At 35.5% G+C, this 7,528-nt stretch overlaps 1 pseudogene; it reads right to left on the bottom strand.

The window, feature by feature from the left end:
* Positions 1-288: 288 nt before the first annotated feature.
* LOC114746071 (serine/threonine-protein phosphatase 4 regulatory subunit 3-like) lies at positions 289-4,352 on the bottom strand (annotated as a pseudogene).
* Between the last annotated feature and the right edge of the window lie 3,176 nt (positions 4,353-7,528).

The following is a 7,528-nucleotide window of genomic DNA, read 5'->3' as shown; positions in this document are numbered from 1 at the left end:
CCATTCCCCAACCCACCCTCTTTTCTGGCAGGATTTATGAAAAGGGCTCGAGTAAGCAAAAAACCAAAGAGCAGAGAAAGGGAAAGAAAAAGAAAAGATGAAAATTAATGCTGATGAATGTTGTACAAAAAAGCAAGAAATTACTAGACAAGGAGCCGGAGGAGAGGATAAGATCCAAGTTGATGGCATTAATGTCTTCCCCACCTCTTAGGTGCCACGTTATGTTATCTCCTCGTGATCCTCTTTCGCGGTATGATACCTTACGACATTTCCCCCATTTCCTCTGTCCTTCGTCGTCTCCAAGCTATTGCTTTGGCAGTCAGCTCACTAGCAAATCCACGTCATAACAGAATAGACTGTCCATGCCTTGTTGTACACGGTTCCAAATACTACTTATGATCCATTTACAGCCATCTCCGGTGAGGAATTTGGTGGCACCAGTTGACGTTCCTCACCATCCAACTGTCTATTATCTTCGTTGCCATGCAAGTGATCAGAACAGTTCCTAGAGGCAGTAGTTTCTTCCTCTACATTACTCTCTTCAGAGGTTGCGCTGTTATTATCTGAAGAGTTTCTAGGAGCACTTGATGCCTTTTCTTCACTGTTGTCACCAGAGCTCATTCTCCCTTCGGCTGCGTCAGGACTAGCATGTACGTTGATTGCAGTTTTCTTAGCAGGAAGCACGGCCTGGTTCAGTGTTGAACATAGGGCAGAAAAAACACCATCTTTGGACTTTGGATACTTGAACCACTTCTACTTCTTCACATGCTCGGGTTCTCTGTCTTTGGAAGGCAATTTCCGTTTTAGCCTGAGAGACTCCATAGTCCCTTCATCTTCATCCAAAGCTTCTGGCCGCTTCCTTGGCGGTGGCTTGTAATCTTCATCATCCTCATCATCATCATAGTCTACTAGACCACCAGTCTTGGGCCATAATTCCAAATTAACATATCAGTTTGGAACATATGGAATGCAAACGATTCAATTTCCATAATACAGGAAAATGGAATCTACCTTATCTGTAAGACGCTTGCAGAGCCATTAGATGAATTAGATTGCGTTGGCTGTCCTTTCTGATTGTGGGAAACGGATGCAGAAGCTGTATCTTCCTCATCACTGATTCAATCAAGAGTAAGACAATTATATGTAAGAAGTCTCCAACAATGTGTGAGAGAGAGAGAGAGAGAGAACGTACCTGTCCTCGTTGAAGTAGTCTTCCTCTTCTTTCTCTAGAGCCCGCTCATCAGTTCGTCTCCGGGGGTCTGTCACATTAGCAGTACTTTTTGGCCGCCCGTTATCTAAACACTGCAATAAAAAATGCATCATCAGACATTTGCACCAAAAACAGAAGGAGAAGATACCAAAACCAGGACCAGCAGCAAGGAAAATACCTGCTCATACTTTACTTTCAGTGATTGAATGGAAGCCAAATACTCAAATTTCTCAAGCTGAGGCCAGAAAGAATCAACTAAATATTTCACCAATAATTTTAGATTCTCCTGCAGCATACAATGTTATCAGTACATAATTGCTTCAGACATTTAAGATGCACAGTACATAGGTATAAAAGAAAGAACCTTCCGGATATACTCAAAAAGTTCTAGAACTGCAGAGTTTAGCAGATTGTAGCGATGGCCATTGTCAACAAAAGCATCTACAATTGGTTTGAGAAGGTTATTCCTAACAAAATGATTTATCAGATGCTCGTCCAGCAGGTCAACACTCCAAAATATTAAGCAAAATGCTTAAAGGGGGTCAGCCAGCAGAAAATGGCAGCAAAACCAGAATAACATGGAAACAAAAGGAAATATAGGACACTAAACAAATTCAAACCAGTCTTAAACACTAACCCTCCTCCAAAAGCTACCGATAGAAGTGGAGAACCTACTTGAACACCCTATTGAGGGTCCTATGCTACTTTATGTGAGATTTAGGCATCCCAATAGAATCTACAACACTTCACTCATCTTCCTTGTTAGTTAAATCCTCCAATGGTTAAAACCCTCAATAGGCAGCCCTTTCCAGAACCAATGTCCATCAACTTTGATAACAATTGATAGGTACTCAAGTAAAAAACCCTCCCCCAAAAGTTAACTTTTGAGGTTGGAGAGCCAATCTACATAGTGCTTGTTTGGAATGGCAGACGAATTCTTCATAATCAACTTTGCAATCATAATTAATGGAATTTAAGGTAAGTATGTGAGAGGTTTGTTTCAAATTATGTGAATAAGTGTTTTTGGGGTGTCCAATTGTGATCCCAAACAAGCACATAAATACCGATTAAGCACCCCATTACTACTCAATTTTGAAACTTAGATACCCTACTGCTCATCGCAAGACTATGGCATAACATACCACCTAAGTGTCCATTAAAAAAACCATCAGTAATCTTATCCTAGCATGAACTTGGGGACCAATGGACCATTAAAATTAACAAACACTTGCTTCTCAATTACACCACCATACATTCTGCATTTCCCTAAAATTCATCGAACATTTTATTAGTGCAGATATTAAGACTCACATGACAAGAGAGGATGGTACGAACAAATCGAACGCCCCAACAACCAAGTATTTTTCCCTTCTTTTTGTCAAAAGCAAAATTTTGTCAATCACATTGTTCAAAAGGAAGTTGCAGCTGCAAGCAACAGAAAAATTCACGTTCAAAATTAACATGAGCAGCAACAAATTCCTAAAGGTATATCAATCACATAATGCACAGCAGCAACATACTTTATCCCTTATGGGTGATGCAGCACACAAAAGCATAATAATTCGCATATGTTTGATAATATCTCTGGTTTTGTTTCCATCTGACAATTGACCCTTTGACTGGGATCCACTGAATTGCTACTTGCACGAGCAACAGAAGGACATGACGCTGTTATTACTTCGATCAGTTGCCCCAAATGCTTCTCTTAGAAGATATCAATAATAGTATCCCTCTGTCGGAAAGAGACCTCCATCTCACATGAAAACTGACAAGTTTTCCAACAAATCAGCAGATATATCATAAAACAAAAGTCAACATTCAAAATTAAGATCTGCATAAAAAAACTCAAGTGTGTTGACTCCAAATGAAAAAGCCATTATAAAGCAAGAAAACTAAAACCACTTATTAAACCAAACCGAAACCTTCCACCATATCCAACCCAATAATTCCCCCCTCCCTCCTCCTCTCATTTGCCCCCAAAAAATGACATGATACTAATGCTTCCAGTTGGATGCTAACCGTTGACAGCATATGAACCACATACATGACTAACGGTACTTTCAGAACATAGTATATCCATGGTGATTGAAAACATATTGGACCCATACCGAACTAATTAGCTGCAAATTCTGTAAATATTAACCATTAGTATCTGGGTTGGTGGATAACTGCAGACTACATAACAAAACAGTGAATCACACCTTCCTACATAGAGATCACCATGCTCAGCTTAGCCAGGAGAGGACATACTAAAGATGTCTCAAACAAAATCAACCACATTAGGTAAACATCAACTAGTGGAAACTCAAGAAGATTTTGAGACAATTTGAGACCATCCATAACAATGGTAGCAACAGTTGCGGTTTTGCAGCAAAACCTATTATTGGTATTAAATTTAATTATTTACTACATTATGGAGATACTTATGGAGATAATACATTCTTAATAATTATTAATACTCATATTAAGTACGCGTATCCAACCATAAGAAGGAATTTCCGCTTCCGTGCTTGATAGAGTTATATGTGATCCATCTAATCATTTTACTAACTAAGATCCATCTGATCATTTTACTAACTAAGTCATAATTTCCCTAAAAAAATCGAATCTTCACATTATCACACGCATAAGACTGAGATATCATTAGCAGTACAGAGACCCAAAAAACAATTGAAGAGAAGCCTTAACTGAAACGATATATTTTCTTTTTTTGGAGCAAAAAAGTCCATTTTATTAATAGTCAAAAAAAGTTACAACCACTAATACGCCGGTGGCCAAAAACAAACACTCAAAAAGACCTATCGTACAACCTAACCCACCAAAATCACCCATTAGGGTTTCGGTTGGAACGAACAGGGCTTCCATTGGTCACAATGCTTCCGTTGCCGTTGCCGTTGCCACTGCTGTGAGCTAAGTTGCCGCCGGCGGCGTTGTGGTCGCAAGGAGAATCGTAACGGTTGCCGGAATAAGAGCCGTTGTTCCAGGTGACGTCCCTGAAATTTTGAGCGCCTGATCCGCTGTTATTGAATGAGCCTTGGGTTTCACTGTTGCAGCCTCCGGCTGATCTGCTGGCCTGAGCCTGAGCTTCGTTCTCCGGCATCATCCCCAGAAGCCTTCCCATCACCCTCACCACCGATTCCATTTGATCTCACCGATGGAGTCTCTCAGTGATACAATAATTTGATTTTTCCTTTTTTATGGCTTTGATCGATCGGTCCCTCCTCTCGCTGGCGTCTGCGTTTTATAGATGCACTGCTAAGAATCTGTACTGTTTCTTCCTTCAAGACGAAGCTATCTTTTTGGGAAAATTTTGTTTAAGGACCACAGTATAGAATTAATTTTAAAAAACCTTTAAAATTTTCTAACACTTTATTACAAGACGGGGGGTGTTCGTTACGGTAGCTTATAGCTTTAGTTTGAAGACGTGAATTTCACAAAGAAAACAACGTTATTGTCCTGTAATAAGTACTCTTATAATATTTATTATGGAGTGACATGTAAATAGACTAATTTCAATTATAAATAAAGTTATATATATTGTGAATTGTAACATTTTAGTTTTTATTTCTAGTATTTAAACAAATTTAGAAGTAGTTTAATGTTTAATAAATGAGTTTTATTCTCTAGTTATTTAAGAAAAGAAAATTTCTGAAAATAAAATTTATAAATTATATATACAAAAAAATTTACAAAATAAAAGTAATAAAACGGATTAAAAAAAAGGAAAAGGAAGAAAATGTAAAGAAAAAAAGGAAAAAACAGGGTTTAAAGTTGTAATTTCGTCTCATTTTATATGGGGTCTTTAATTGAAATTTACCCCAACATTTTATTTTCGCCGTTGGAGGCGTCGTCTTCTTTTTTTTCTCATTCTCTGGCACCGTTCTCTCATTTGTCACTAGGGTTTTAATATTTCCATATCATTTTGGTAAATCAAATGACTTTTTTTTATCAAATTCTTTTTATGAAAGTTTTTCTACTAATTTATATCTATCTAATGATAATAGTTTTGTACTGATTAGAGAGAATTTTTGGATTTAGAATTTGAAGCAAATATTGAGTTTTGATGATAGATGAGCATAGTATTATAGAGCTATTTTAGTTGATCATTTCTATTAGTTTAGTTTTATTTTTGACTGACCTAATATTTTTAAATGAATTATTTAGTTAAACAGATATTTATTTGTGGAAAATATGATATTTCTACTATGAAACTGTTACCTAAATTATTTACTTAAGTGTATTTGATGTATATTGAATTTCTAATAACTGGTTTTTGAGATTTAAATTTGAGATAGGATGTTTAAATTTTAAATATGATAATTTCATCTTTTAAAAAATTTTGAGAAAAATATGTATTAAAGTAAATATTTTGAAAGGTTTAAATGAAATTATGGATTGTTAGGATATATGAATTTTTGTGCTAAAAGACTTAATTATGGGTTATGAGAGGTTTGGGTTTTGGCATAAAATTAGAAACTTTAACTTATATATATTTATATATTAGCTTAGGTAATTAATTAAATAGCTTGTGTATTGATATGCAAATGTATTGATTGTGTAGATTAAATTATTGGATTGTTGGTTTGAGCACGGGATTAACCTTGTGGTAATCCTTTTCCTAGTGGGTGAGAGGTAACTACTTTTCACTTATTATTCATACTCGTAAGTTGATTGTGATTAATTTTGAATTATATGAGATTTATAAAATATTACTGAATTATGATACGAGCTGTGAAATTATGTTGTTATCGAAATTTATCTTGTGAGACTTTCTTTACAAAATATATGTGTTTACAATTATGATGATCTCATGTATTATGAATTAATTGGGAATTGGAAATTTGAATTGATTTTGATATGTTGATTATTTATCATGAATACATTATTTTGAGTATTGATATGTGAGGGGTGGCGGATGTTGATGATGGGAATTATATCAAAGAGGATATAAGAGGATGAACTATGTACATTTGAGGATATAAAGTGATAGGGCCATCAGGTGTACACTGATTGGTCCTTTGGCTCAATTACTCATTATAGGACATTGACACCCCACTAGTAGACTAGAGGGGGAACCTATGGTCCGGTCTTGTGCTATGTGGATTTTGGCCGGTCCATATCACTTGATCTGTGAGCTTATCTAATTACCAGTCACATGGATGAGGATTTAGCCCATGGGTTCAATCAGAGGATATAAGATAAGTGGATATAAAGGAGGTGAAAGGATTATTGATTGTACTTTGTTATATGCTTTGACAATATGAAATTTGTTTGAATACTATGAATTTGCAATTGTCTCACTTGACACATCACGAGTACTTGTATGCTTGATAAGTATGATTGTTGGTTATTGAGGCTTTTGTCTCACCCCGTTGATTTAACTTTTTTTGTTTTCAGGTGATAGTTCCCATTCGAGTCAATTAGGAAAGGCTCTGGAAGCTTGATCTACTACTGAAAAATAGTAGTGCTTCCACCCCTTTGATTGTGTTGAATAGATGTATATTGCCATAATAGGATCCATTCCGCATGCTTTGATATATTTGATATTGATTATTTTGACAGTATACTTTTGATAACTGTTACTAGATTGCATGCTGGTAGAAAGCCGGAGGCTTCTAGGTATTTGCCTATGATTTTTTTTTAGTATGAGTTGTGGATCCAGAACAATCCTTGACATCAGATGACTTTTGATTTTAGAAAGTTATGAAAGGTATAATTCAGTAATTTGTGTTATGGGCTTATGGTTGAAAATAACATTCTGGGTTCATAATGCCCAAAGCCCTATTTATTGTGAATCTCGATTTGCACAAAGTTGATTTAGAAGGACTCTTTTAACCATGATAGATATTTTTATATATTGCTTTAACTCTTTTCTATCATGATTAATCTCGTGTGATTTAGGATGTTTATATAACCATGATAGTATTTTTAAATGTTTTACAAAGTTTCTTTTCTATTATGGTTAGCTTTTCAATATTGATTAATTTAAAAGTGTAGTAGTTTCGTTGTTACACACATTTTCTAGTGCTTCCAATGCTTATTCATTAGATCAATCCTACACTATTTTTTATTTTAAACACAATAGAAGCATCAAAACTATAAAAAACACATCTTACGGTACAAATCTTAGCTTGGCCAAATAGCACCCTTAGTCCTCAAATCATGAAATCTTTTAAACAACAACTCAAAACCACTTGAAACAACCTTGAACCATTGTGTTTTAACAAGATATAACATTAAAATTTTCATCCCCTAATCTTGTACATTTCAGCCAGCAACATTAAAGAGGGAAGAATAGATTTTTCAACTGTCCAACTC

Source organism: Neltuma alba, unplaced genomic scaffold (genome assembly GCF_004799145.2).
Source record: "Neltuma alba isolate B1F8T4 unplaced genomic scaffold, ASM479914v2 tig00004876_pilon, whole genome shotgun sequence".
Taxonomy (NCBI): Eukaryota; Viridiplantae; Streptophyta; class Magnoliopsida; order Fabales; family Fabaceae; genus Neltuma; species Neltuma alba.
The sequence above is the reverse complement of the archived record's forward strand: the minus strand, read 5'-3'. Positions and strand labels throughout refer to the sequence as shown.